Source organism: Electrophorus electricus, chromosome 9, assembly GCF_041902795.1.
Source record: "Electrophorus electricus isolate QZ-2024a chromosome 9, ASM4190279v1, whole genome shotgun sequence".
NCBI lineage: Eukaryota > Metazoa > Chordata > Actinopteri > Gymnotiformes > Gymnotidae > Electrophorus > Electrophorus electricus.
The window spans coordinates 13,717,835-13,731,510 of NC_137505.1; positions in this window are offsets into that span (position 1 = coordinate 13,717,835).

Below are 13,676 nucleotides of genomic sequence, written 5' to 3' on the forward strand. Positions count from 1 at the left end.
AGCTGTTCGTCTCAAACTGCCCGCACTTAGGAACGTTATACGCACCTGCAGCGTGGACGTACCACATCGAAATACGTCACCAAGTGTGGGCAGACGAGAAAGGGCGGGTATGGTGATGAAATTTGGTTTAATCACTTATATTACTTGTCTTGTACCTTTAAAATAGCAAAATCTAAATAGCATGAAAAGCAGTCGCTTATGCTTGACATAAAGCCTTGTGTGAGAAAACAGGTGGAACGTCAATGCATTCCATAACTATATAAAACTACAGCAGACAGACCGTTCATCATAAAATTAGAAAAGCTCTAGCTATAGTAGCTAAGCGGACATTTAGACAGACAAACAACCCAAACTGCAATACAGACAGAGGTGGGTAGAGTAGCCAAAAAGTAAAACCACTAAATTATCTGTTAAGTGGACGTACCGAACCAGGAATGGGTTTGCTCTTCCTCGACTCGTTTTGGCCAAGGGTGAGCGAGGGACTGTGGGTTCCATCAGTGCACATTCCTTGACCAATGTATTCTTAATGATCCATTTTATTTCTCATTCACACTACATCAAAGACAGTTCACTTAATTTTCAAATCCAGTGTGCATGCCTTAAAAGTATGCAAACTGTTCAAAACATATGCCTTAAATTAGAAAATGATATGCTGCTGATCATTGAAATAATCAACTTTCTGGAGAAGGAGAACCAGTCTCGATTGCAGTGGCTCGCACTGCTCTGTGCAAACAGTGTGCACAGAAAACAGGGATCCTCACGATTCTTTCCCAGCTGTTCGTCTTGGTTTTATTTGATAATGATTCTCTCATCAGAAATGCAAAATCTAAGTACTGAACTCTGTTAAAATTCTTATAATAAATGCATTTATCTATTATATTTACACATATTTTCTGTGTTTGAACAGGCATGGTATGGACATATATACTTTGACATTTCCCAGATCTATAAACAAATCTCACATACAAGACAGAATTCTGATACCGCACCTTTTGCAAAATTGTACATTTGCCATTAGATCATGTTTGGCTTGTGTTTTAACCTGTGCTAGAAGCCTCCAGGGTAAAACACAAACCAAACATGATGCCTTGCCGGCTCCTGAATATCCCTTTCAGTATCTACAGATAGACTACGCACATGCCACCTTGTAGTCAGTTGAAGTACCTGCTGGTGATTGTAGACAGGTTTTCCAAGTGGACTGAGGCATTTCCTTGTTCTTAGGTTAAAATCCTAGCCAAGGAGATAATACGGAGGTACTGTGTGCCTTGGGTAATAGATTCAGGTTAGGGACCCTGTTTCATTTCCAAGGTAACTCAGAAACTATGCACCTACCTAACTATTGACTGGAAATTTCACATCCCTTATCATCCTCAGTCATCTGGCATTGTTGAGAGAATGAAACATACCTTGAAAGAAAGGTTAACAAAGGCTATGATGGAAACAGGAAAGAAGTGGATACATCTACTGCCAGTGGTGTTATGTGAGATCAGAATGACGCCCAGTGCCACCAATAAATTGTCACCGTTTGATGTAACTTTTGGTAGACCATTTACCATCCCATGGGTCAGATGTAACCCAGGTGTTTCTCATTCAGGTGACATGGACGTGATCTTGGTGGACTACACCCAAATGTTGACTGAGAAATTGAACAGTGTGCATGGTAATGTCGCTTGCTCTCTCCCTCTTCCCGCAGACAAGCCTACTCATGCATTTATTCCAGGTGACACTGTTTTGGTCAAATCACTGAACCCTTGGAAAGCTGGTAAAGCTGCGTATGGACCCCCAACAACCGTGATCGCAGTGACCCGAACCGCTGTGCTTACATCGGGATCAGCACAGTGGATACACACCAGCCGGCTGAAGAAATCACCAGTAGCTGACGCGTCCGACAAGCAAAATGCACCTAAACACATTCACATATAGTACAAAATTTGTTATATGATTTCATGCTGAGGGACTGGCCCTTGGCTGCACCACACACCAAGGAAGTACTCCTTGTCCCTGTATGTCAATACACTTTAGCATTGGTATTATAACTTGATAGATATCCTTTCTGCCTATTAACATCCTTTTGCTGACTCTTTGGTCCTTTCCTGAAAGGTTCTTGCAAAACCTTACTATAGGAATAATGGGCCCCATTCATTTGATAATATTGGCATTATTTTCAGTCTCAAAAAGTACAAAATGGGGGATAGTGGGCTTTCAGAGTCATCAACAACAGTGTAATGGTAAATTAGCTTGTGTGGTCTCCCTGGTAGCGGTAGGAGAGGTGGAGCCAGGAAAGGACTGTCTGGTTTGTCAAGCATTCCATACACCCTGGGTACCAGTCCTGGTAGATGATGTTATGGCAGCAGCACTTAATCATAATTCATCCGACTGTCAGATCAATATGGGAGTACGGTTTATACGAAATGTATCTAAGGCAGCAGCTGCCAGTGGTAATCTCCCCGCATGGGCCCTGTTTGGTCGTTCATGGCCAAACCACAGGACAGACTGTGACATTGGCATTTGTAAATGGTATTACCCCCATTTCAGAAATATGACCCTAGCAGTATTACCTGTGAAAGGTAGCACCTGTCTATGTTCTGCAGGCTTGCCTGATTGTCCATTTTTTGGTCACACGCTGTGTATAAATGAGGTATGGACATTAGGCACGGGACTGGGCAGATGCACAATAAATAATATAACAGGCACACCGTCTCTTTGCCCTGCGATCCTGGGCACTGGCATATCTGCAGCTATCATGTGGGTATGCGGTAGGATGGAATACTCCAGCCTACCCACTTTGATTGTTAGTCATACCTGTCATCAATTTCCCTGAAAAGGATGTTGTACCCCAGCATTAACTATCCCATCTCTGGTCATATATACATGTTCGCAGTTGACATCTGACAGAGCTAAAAGGTCTGTAATTAATGGCACCCCTAATAGGTATGGTGGGTATGTACTGGCCAACCCATGGACTAATCCTGGAATGAACGCGGGTGGGAGTTTGTTCCTGGGAGGAGGAACTACTGCAGCCCTTAATAAAATTAACGGTTTGGCATGGCAGGTACTTAATTTAGCCAATAGGAGTGAAAACGCCATGGCATTACTCAATGATAAGGTAAATAAGATCCGTACCGCTGTCATGCAGAACCGCCTAGCCCTAGATCTCCTCTTGGCAAAGGAGGGAGGCATCTGCAAGGTCATTAATGAAACGTGTTGCTTTGACATCCCTAGTTACTATAACAGCATTACTGACATCATTTTGCACATGAAGACCGCTATTGCTGAGCCTCCACCCGCCGATGATTCTTGGTTCAGTTGGTTAACTGAGCTTGTCGGCCCTTGGGGATCTTGGCTCATAAACATATGTTTTCCCATACTCCTGATTATTGTGTTGATTCTTGTTTGTGGACCCTGTTTATTGTCACTCCTGTCTTCTTTCATAACTCTCATTTCTACCTCCGTGATTAATCATGCTAATGTTGCCTTGGTGCCTGCGTATGAGAAAGGTCTATATACTGATATGTGATTCCTTTGGAATCAAAGAGGGGCGTGTTAGATACTGGAGCCTTTCTGTCTTCAGGCACTCAACGCAAGGTCTCTGCCTATCAGCCATGACATGGCGGTTTGACCGCGAGCTGGTCGCCCGAGGTCATCCGCTCCCTCTTCTTGTCTTCTTTACCGCTCCCTTTCTCTTTCTCTCTCTCCCTGTCTCTCTTTAAGGACAGCAGTGGCTCATGACGGGCACGGGAACAGCTAGTGGCTCGTTCATGCAGAGAACATCTAATCTTTACTAACCTTGTTTCTTTCCTTTCTACATAGACCCTTAGAACATGCCTCACTTTTCCCCGTCATCCTGTATATTTAGATAGTAGATTTAGGACACATATATACTCTGTGCTTTCCTCGATAAAGTGGAGCGCTCTTGATTCACTACCTTGGTGTCAGTGTCTCTTGACTTCCCCGGATCCGACTACAGAGGATGGATGGCAGTGGGTTACTTGGAGAAGATTGAACCTGAAGGACTGGTCACTTTGAACCGGTTTCTAACATTTGCTTTTGTGTCTAGAGCAAGTAGAATTAAGGGCGTAGGGCACAGAAGACCTGTCTTGTGTTTTTGTGTTCGCTTTAACAGAGACCTCTTGTGGTGACTTGTCACAACTACGGCAAGAGGCAGCAGCAGATGACACCAAAGATCACATTAGCTTGGACTTTCATGTTCTATTTGTGCTTCATTATGCGTACAGTAGTCGTGGCATGTTTTATTTTTCGCTTCATAGCATCTCATAACATAGTAAAGTGAACAGTGAGAAAGTGGAACCAAAGAAAGGACTTAACGTTGGGTCCCATGACAGTGTTGCAGTAAAGAAAGGAAAATAGGACATAGCTCACATTTCTTTTCAAGTAGCTCTCTCTCTCTCTCTCTCTCTCTCTATCTATCTATCTATCTATCTATCTATCTATCTATCTATCTATCTATCTATCTATCTATCTATCTATCTATCTATCTATCTATCTATCTATCTATCTATCTATCTATCTATCTATCTATCTATCTATCTATCTATCTATCATTCTCCCTCTCTCTTGCTGTCCCAGACAAATTGGGACACACGTCTGTGCTACTGGTTTAGGGTTATGATTAGGGTTTGGTTAGGGTTAGGGTTAGTTTTTTTTGTTTTTTTTTTTAAATACCCATATTTTTATACATTATATATTTTATATATTTTAATGTTGATTGTTTTGGTTCTGTGTGAAGTTAAAATATTTTTTTATGCTGCACTTGGCCTCAATTAATGTATTTTAAACATATTGGATGTGAGTCCTTGACCAGCATGTCAATAAAGCTTCATCCAGTTGCTCTTGTCACAATGTGTTCAGTTCTTCTTAAAAGGGTAACATCGCAATTCTAAATTGTATTACAGTAAAGCAAAACATTAAAGGTTATTTGGTTGTACTATTCTATTGATCCTATAGTCAGTGGCTATCAATAAGAAATGATCAAGCACAGTTTTATTGGGTGTGTGTCTGGAAAGAGAACTACAGCACCCGGTGAGATTTTTGGTTCAAGATTAATCATCATGCAAATGATTGTGATTAACACTTTGTCTGTTTAATTAAACTGTTATACTATAAACCTAATATTTTAATAGGGCTGGCAACTTTCTAGATCCGATTACTACACGCGTGTGAAGTACAGGTGCTGTAGCTATACAAAATACAAATGTCCACAGTAGCCTAATTATAATATATGCATCCAAAATAAACACCAGAAGCCTGGACTAATGCTAATGTACATAAGTGCATTAAATCTAGGTAGAACTGTTCGATAGGTAGGATAACAAAACACTTGTCCCGCCATACAAAAGAAATGAGAGCGTGATAAGGACTCCAAGTCGCCACCAGATGGCGCCCGAAACCGCTTAAATGTATTCCAGTCGGAGATGCCTTTTACCTTAACATGCCAGGATACACACTCACTGGATGTTTAATCTTTCGAATGGGTCAGCTATATTTTTATAGTCAGGAAAGATTTTTTATTATTATTAATCAGTTAAGTAATTCAAGCTGTTGCATTTTGCTGAGTTGAGGGAATATTGCATAACCCTGTACTAGCCAAATAATTAGATTTGATGTGCTATTTTGTGGATTAATACCATACCTGGCATGGTTTTAATGGCACATGGTCAATACTTGCTGTCAAAATACAGAGGTTCATAAGAACCTCCTTCCTTCATAAGGAGACTCCTGTTTTTGAATCTGTTTCGCGCTAACACCACTGTTTCTGCATACTAGCTCTTACTGCTTTTTTGCAACATGTTTATTCTTCGCCGTTAGCGATAGCTTTATCTGTGAGAAATGTAGATGAATTGCTGTTCTGTGACGTGGGAGACAAGGCAGGATGCAAAGACGAGCCGTGGTTCACATGAGACACATGTTTATTAACACACAAAACAAAATGAAACCAAACACGAAGAACATTAAGCAATAACATCGGAGGCTCGTCGCTTTCAGAGTCCTCTGACCCGGTCTATAAACCACAGGAAGGATCCTCATGGCGGGCCTCCTCCACCTCCACTGATGGATCCTCAGAGCAGTCGGATTCGGTGTCTGACCTGAGGCCGACGTCAACATACTCCTCACTCCTGCTGTAATCCTCATAGTCCTCCTGGTAGTCCGTGGGGGGATAGTAGGACCCTGCAGAGTCTGACCCTGGATATTGGTAGTCGTAATCGTACGGGTCCCGGTAATCCAGTGAAGGTAGGCAGGACTCTGCAGCATCTGATCCTGGACCACCACCAGGGCCCCCCCAAAATCCTCCAGAGATACTCTCCCCCGATGTGATGACAGGGAGTGTTCCCACAAGTATGGAGGATTCTCCTGCATGGGTTGGGTTTCCCCTTTTTCTTCTTTCCCTTGGCTCGAGGCAACCTTCAACGGTCGGTGTTCCTGTGACGTGAAGCCGGATGCAAAGATGAGCTGCGGTTCAGATGCCACAGACGTTTATTATCATACAGAACAAGACAAAACCAAACACGAAGAACATTAAGCATTAACACTACTTAGAACATAACAGGCAGTCTTAAAACACAACAAAGCAGCATACATGGGGTCAAACACTGACAAACAACAACAAAATAAGGGTTTAAATATGTGTGCTCACAATTAAAAGAACTATAGACAGATGCTGGTTCACTCCTAACATCTGCAAATTAAAATACAAGTTGGTTATTTCTCAAAAAGGACTGAAGCTCTTCCTCCGTCAGTGAAGCACCCTGGTAGTGTTCTCATATGTGGCGATGGAAGTGACGTCCATGTAAATAGGTGTTTAATCACTGCCATGTGCTACTTGGAAAAGAAATTAATCTTTTAGTATGAACAATGTTGGGGATAAAGAATGGGGACTTGTACATCTCCAATAGCGATTAGAAGACAATAACTGACACTAGGACACCTCATCTAAATATGTTGACTTGACAAGTATAGTATTATTCATGTTATACATCTATGGGTTAAAAATATGGAAAAAGTGTTTTAACAAGAACGCCAGAGGGGGCATTTACTATTTTGTGGAGAATAAAAAATGGCTCATTTTAATGTGTTAAAATTTTTTAAATTCTTTTACAGAGAGGGAAGGGTGAAAGGACTGAGAAAGAAGGTTAGCACCTGCCAACCGGTGCTGGGAGTAGGCCTCACTCACCTGTCATGCACAAGAGACCTGCAGTCCCAGGGCACAGTAAAGGCTAATTTACTCCCTACATATAAAAGCTTGTAAAACTTGTTTCTGTTAGAGTGCTCCTAGACTGAGGTACCTACATTCCCAAGTCTGAAAGGTGAGATTCTACCTGTGCACGTAGAAAATCAGGTAGGCTGTTTTTGTCCTGCTCTTCAGGATGGCTGGCTCAGTGCTTCTTGATACTTTTAAGTCACTGAATGACAACCAGCTCTGTCCTTCTCCCTCAGCTGTGTCACTGATATAGTGGCCTGTCGGAGTAGTCGGTGGTCCTTAGTCATTTAATAGTTTCTACTGCACGTGTATAAATAATGTCAGATTACTCACCATGGTCCATGCTGTCACCTAAATGAGAAACCACCGCCTGGAGTCTGTAGGTGCCAGTGGGTGCACATTCCTGCAACAAACAAATACATCTTTTTTTTCATACGATTAACTGAAAACGCATCACGGATCGAACGCCATCTCTGTATTAACAGGCCTCTTTCATTCTCTCTCATTCTGTCTCTGTGTCTCTCTCAGCCTGTATCTCTCTTCTTTTTGGTCTCTCTCTCTCCTCACCGGTAGGCTTACTTGCTGTCCTCTAGCTCCCTGTCCTTCTCCTCTCTCATTTACTACTGATGGGTTAAAAGAACTTAGTCATTATGGCAGATACTAATACACAGCCATATTATCACTCCACTGTAAGAAAATGGCACAGCTCTACCTGGCTGGGGACTGGAGTTTTCCCCCAGTTTATCATTTTGCATTTCTTGCGGTTTGTCCTGGGTTCCCGCTGCTCCACTGAGGACAAACCACAAAGCCATTCAGTCGGCATTTTGTAGCTAAATGGGAATGGGTGGACAGAGAAGTATGTGGGCACGGGTTGATGGTACGAGCTCACCTCGACTGCTGCCTGAGAGAAGCCACCCCAGGAAGGGCAGAGAGATCCAGCTCGGACGGGACGTCCATCACGTCTGAGAGCTTTTGGCCCAGCATGTCAAACCGCTTAAGGTGGAGGACGAAAATACTGTTCCAAGAGGAAAAGTGACTTAAGGACTGGAAGTGTGTGTGAGTGGAGGAGGGTGTGTGTGTTGGACTGGTTTAAAACTCATTCTTTAAGGTCATCTACGTCAGACGAGACTCACCGTGGCAGTGTGAAAAACTCCACCTCTTCAGTTGCCTCGCAGCCTGCTTCACACTCACAAAAACGCTCCAGTAGTGTTGGCTGAAAAAAGAAAGAGACCCTTTCATTGAGAGTGATAAAATCAAAATGGTAGCATGTCATAACTGTATTCTCTCCTTTACAACAGGGTAATGAAGCCTTATCCAAAGAGGGTGTGTGAGGTGACCGACCTTAAAGTAAGTGTGTAGGCTGTCGGTCGTAGCAGGGCTCAGATTTACAGAGAGGTGGTTGTAGACATCCACTCTGCAGCTCTGCTTTCCACAGCTTTCACAAAATGGAGAACAGAAATGTTACAACATTTGCACAGAAATAATCTCCTGCATCCCTTATACAGTGTGTGAGTTATCACATGCTAATTTGCTCAGTTTTACAAGTAGATAACATCTTATCTAATGTGAAGCATCAGAGCAGAAAACATTTAGAATGCTCAGTCCATGTCTGTTGTTTTCCCAAACTCACACACACTCTGAGATTTGAAAGCTATGTAATGAATACAAGCTGAACTTGTGAGCATTTTAAATGTTCATATTTAAGTTATGTATGTTATGAAACTTTCATGAATACTTTAAACAGAGATGTCCGGAGAAAGCGCCTACTCTCGGTGAGAAAATGTACTTTAAACAAACACGTTAAGACTGGTTAAGACCAGTCCATTAACACAAAGGAGATATGCAACAGTGATACCTAATTACCTGGTACATGTGAGCACAGACTTGATATGAAACTCAAAGTTTGCCACAGGGCAGATGTAAGAGAAGAAAGAGGCCCTGAGTCTCTCTCCCTCCTCTTTCAGCTGCAGTAAGCAGAGCATCAGGAACTCATGAGCATCCTGTGGAGGACAGCACAGGAGAACATCAGAGGAGGATTTGCTCCTGGACTTCAACAGCAGCACGGTGAGAAAACAAAGGTGGCCGTGTGCAGTTCCTGCAGGGTACTGCGTGAGGTTCTGATGTGTTCTGAATGGCTGAGGGGGCCATTTAGCTGGACCTGTTCATAGTCCTCTTCGAATGCAGGGCAGCGGGCTGAAACACACTCAAGCAGGGCTCCCAGGAGCTGCACCTTCTGCTTTGTGCTGCGAGTGGTGAGCTGGGCCTGCTGCAGATCTGAAAAACATCTACACACAGCAACAGGGAGACCAAGTGGTTTATATCTCTGAGCATCACAGCACCTCCTTAAGCACTCATGATTAAACAGTTCATTTAGACCCATGTGAAGCCTCTGGTTCTGAACGGGTACCTGAGCATCTGGCAACTAGAAGGATCCGTCAAGCAGGATGACTGAGCTCTGATGGGTCTCCAGAAGCAGGAGATACTCAGTAGGCACTGCAGAGTGGCATTCATATAGCAGCTGTTCCCAATGTTGGGAAACCTAACAGGTCATCCATGTTAAAAATAGATTTAGTGCACAAGCTCTGAAACATCCAGGCCACTACATGTCAGTATAATGGCTGTTTCATAATGTGAAGAAGAACTGCTAAATGACTTACTGCTCATTTAATTACAATATGTTTGTATTTGTATAGGAGAAAAAGACTGAGCTTCACCTGTGTAAACTGTAAAATCATCTACTCTTAATAGGCTGTGTAGTAAAACGCGGTGTGTATTCTCGTCTTTACCCGAGCTGCCGAATGTTGAGGTGTTCGACAGCGGAATGGATGGGGGTGTGGCCTTGGCCCTCACCCTGACCAATCTGACGCATCCTTTTACTCCTGAGGACGTGCAGCAGCTGTCGCAATAAATTCCGCGGCTGAACACGAGTGTCTGCCTGCATCAGAACAGCCGGAAACCTGAGAGACAGAAAAGAAGGGAGAGATGAATACAGAGTGGCCAGTTATGCACAAAATGTTCACATAACAACCCTTAGACAGATAAAGGTGTGAAGAATGAAAAATACAATGATGTTTTTTCTCGTTTTATGCCCTAAGGAAGTTACAATGGCAGTGCCATTGGGTAACCACCATGCCACACTTTTCTCTGCCACGAAGATGAATTTTGATAATGTACCCACCTCTCAATGCGCACGGAGTCCACATCTTTATCTGCAGCCTCTGTATAGAGAACAGAAACTTGGAGTAAATGTCCTTAACCAAAAACAGACTATGCATTTGAACAACATGATCAAATCTGCTGAGCTCTAACCAGGAACAATCACTGCTGTAGTCCTGAGCGACTCATATGAGGAGGAGGAGGAGGAGGAGGAGGCTTGACCAGGAAGGCACGACTGGGTAGAAGAGGCATTGTGGGATATGTCCACAGGTGAAAAGGAAGAAGCAGTACTGAAGATCAGGGACCCCTCAGAGGAAGAGGGGCAAGAAGTGGAGGTGGTCACATTCGCGGCGTGACCGTCTAATGCCACGCAGGAGTCAGACACTTTGGAGGATGAGATTATGTGTCTCCACCAACTTCTATTCGTTTTCTCCTTCTTCTTTTTCTGTAGAAAAGCATTGTAGAAACGTATTGATTTGTATATGCAGTATTATCGCGACTTAGCGATATCTCGGTATTCTTACAAGAATCTCATTTTGATTTAAAAAAAACAAAACAAAACTTTTTAATCATCTGCATTTGCGCTATTTTTTTTTTTACAGGAAAATGCTAATTAGTTACGCACTGTAACGGCCCGAGTGCCGCTGGTCAAGGAACAGGACGTACAGACTCGCTCCACGGAGACGTTTATTAAGGATTATTAACATACGATACAGACACCGGCACTCACGTATAACACAAACTGTGACCGTGACAATGATCAACGACTGACAATAAGGCACACACTAACAAGGGTTTAAATACATACAAACATGACAAGAGTAAACCGATGCAGGTGTGTGCTGAACAACATAGCCAAGGTTACGCACGAGACAGTCAACGAAGAACTCCCAGTGCACGCGGCGGGCCATACCACGTGACCAGTGGAAGCGTTCCGTGACATGCACAATAAATCTTAATCCTTTTCAGATTATCGTATTTAAAATCGTTCCCAAAGTGTAGGAAAAAACATACATACCTTCATACACGAGCAAACACAGCCCATCCTGTTCGAATCTGTGATCTACTCGATTAGAGAATTAAGTAAAATATCAAATATGGTTTTTACAGGTCCTTTAACTGATATTCGCGATACAGCGCACCTCATTGTTTTGTTTTAAAACGGAGTTTTGACTCTTAGATGTTCTGAATATGTATTATTTTGTCATTACTGATGCAAGTTCTCAGTTCTCATACGTTGTCACCCTCTTGAAAATAAATATTATTTACGTGTGTGTGTGTAAGCGTTTCAAACGTTAAGATTCTTTAACTTCCGCAGTATAGTTTGGTAAATTCAGGTAGCGTAATGTTTTTTCCTAAAATCCTCACTGTCTCGCCCTGTGGTAAGGAGAAATGTTCCAAATATGACAGGTTACGTTTTATCATAGATAACTGGCTACAAATTTACATTTGCGCCCTAATTTCTCTAGACATACATCTATAAGCATTGTTACTTTAAGACGCAATTAGTCTTGCGCTCTGGCAAACGTGTGCACCTGTAAATAATTACAATTATTTTAATGTACAACTTATTTTATTGTATAACCACACTGTAAATAGAATCCATAAGAATGTATTCAAAGCCAGAGTTGTAACGTTCAGTTATTTTTACAGGTAGCGGATTACTGTGCTTCTACTATCTCTTAGCAACAAGTGATTTTTTTTTCTTCAGTATGACATGTGGGATAGTTTAGGGAACCTGATTTTTTTGTTAGATAAATATGTGTGGGTTATGACCGTTAAAAAGACCTGAACAAAAAAAATGTTTGGATTTTTATTCGCTGTCACCTTTCATCACGGGCAACATAAAAAATCACACTACTTCAATATCGCTAACATGTTACTGGCATGCAAATAAGACACCTGAGCACAGAGAGAAACCCAGTGTTATGATTACAGTTGACATTGGAACTAGCTAGATAGCTCATATTAAGACACTTCTTTGGAGAACACGTGCTAAAGTGTTTTCCCCACAATCTATATGCATAATTTATTTGCCAACTGTGACCAGAGAGAGAACATAGCTAGCTACCTTACTCACAGCCTAGGACTTGAATGGATTTTGATGAGGACTGCATATGCCTGGGATCAATTCAAACACGTCATGACGATGATATAAAACCTGATGAAACAAGCTTGACAAGCAGCAGTTCCGTTTTTCCGTGAAAGTATCAAGCACAGATGAAGACGTTTCTATGGTTATCTCGGTTTTATAAATATTAGCCTATAGAGTTGGGCTTAGTACGTGAATAAAAGATGGAATTAAACATGCATAAATTACGGTGTCCTGGAAAACCCATCGTGCTGCAAATACACAAAGCATATTCATCAAAGTGGTAACACACTTTAGAAATGCGGTGCAAATTTAGAAAACGCATACAACTTCAGGAACAAATCCTGTCACAACACAACGGAAGTGCTGTTTCCGGAGGACACGGAAAGGGGTGGACTTCTATGAGATTAGCGTGAAGTCTATTGGAAGTAGTGACAACTGAGTAAAAAGGGTTGGTTTTTTTTCCAGTTACCACGGTGTTATCAAGGGTAGGTATGTGATACAGAATGGAAGACCGACCTATTCATGCTCTGCATTCTTGCATATTTATTTATACATAAGGCAGCCTTAAAAACATGGGATGGAAATCCCATTTAACACAATATGCACTGTTTTACAGTCAGAGTGAAATAAGTAACATTCTCCTTTTAATATATATATTTTAAATGTTAAAATTCTTAACTATGTCAGTTAAGCTGCCAAAAATGCCCCTTTTGAAATTTGTATTTCTAATGTCACAAGAACACTTTATTTACCTATCTCTGCCTATTCAGCCTATAGAGGTTTAGCACACCCACTTAAATTGCCTTTCTCAGGTATTTCAGCTCTGAGTACCTTTTGAATGAAGCACAATACAGGGCAGCCAATCATAAAGGAGCTCATTTATCTTACATCCGTCTTAAAGGTGCAGTAGCAACAGGTGTCTGTTGAATTCCAAGCAATATCTATAGAGGTTGGAAATTGGTTGTGTAAAAAAAAAAAAAAAACAGGCTGAAAACGAGTCGTTTCCGCTCTGTGAATTGGGAGAAAGGGACAGTGTGTGGAAGCCCAACCCCAGTCATATAGGTTTGCTTCTAACAGTACCATTACCATCACCCACTCTGGTGCACTAGTTTGAGTGTATTAGAACTAGTAGCAATGCTGAAGCATTACATGTATCTATAACAAATATTCTGACCATGATGAAGTGATAGGTTTGTTAAGGCAAACTGT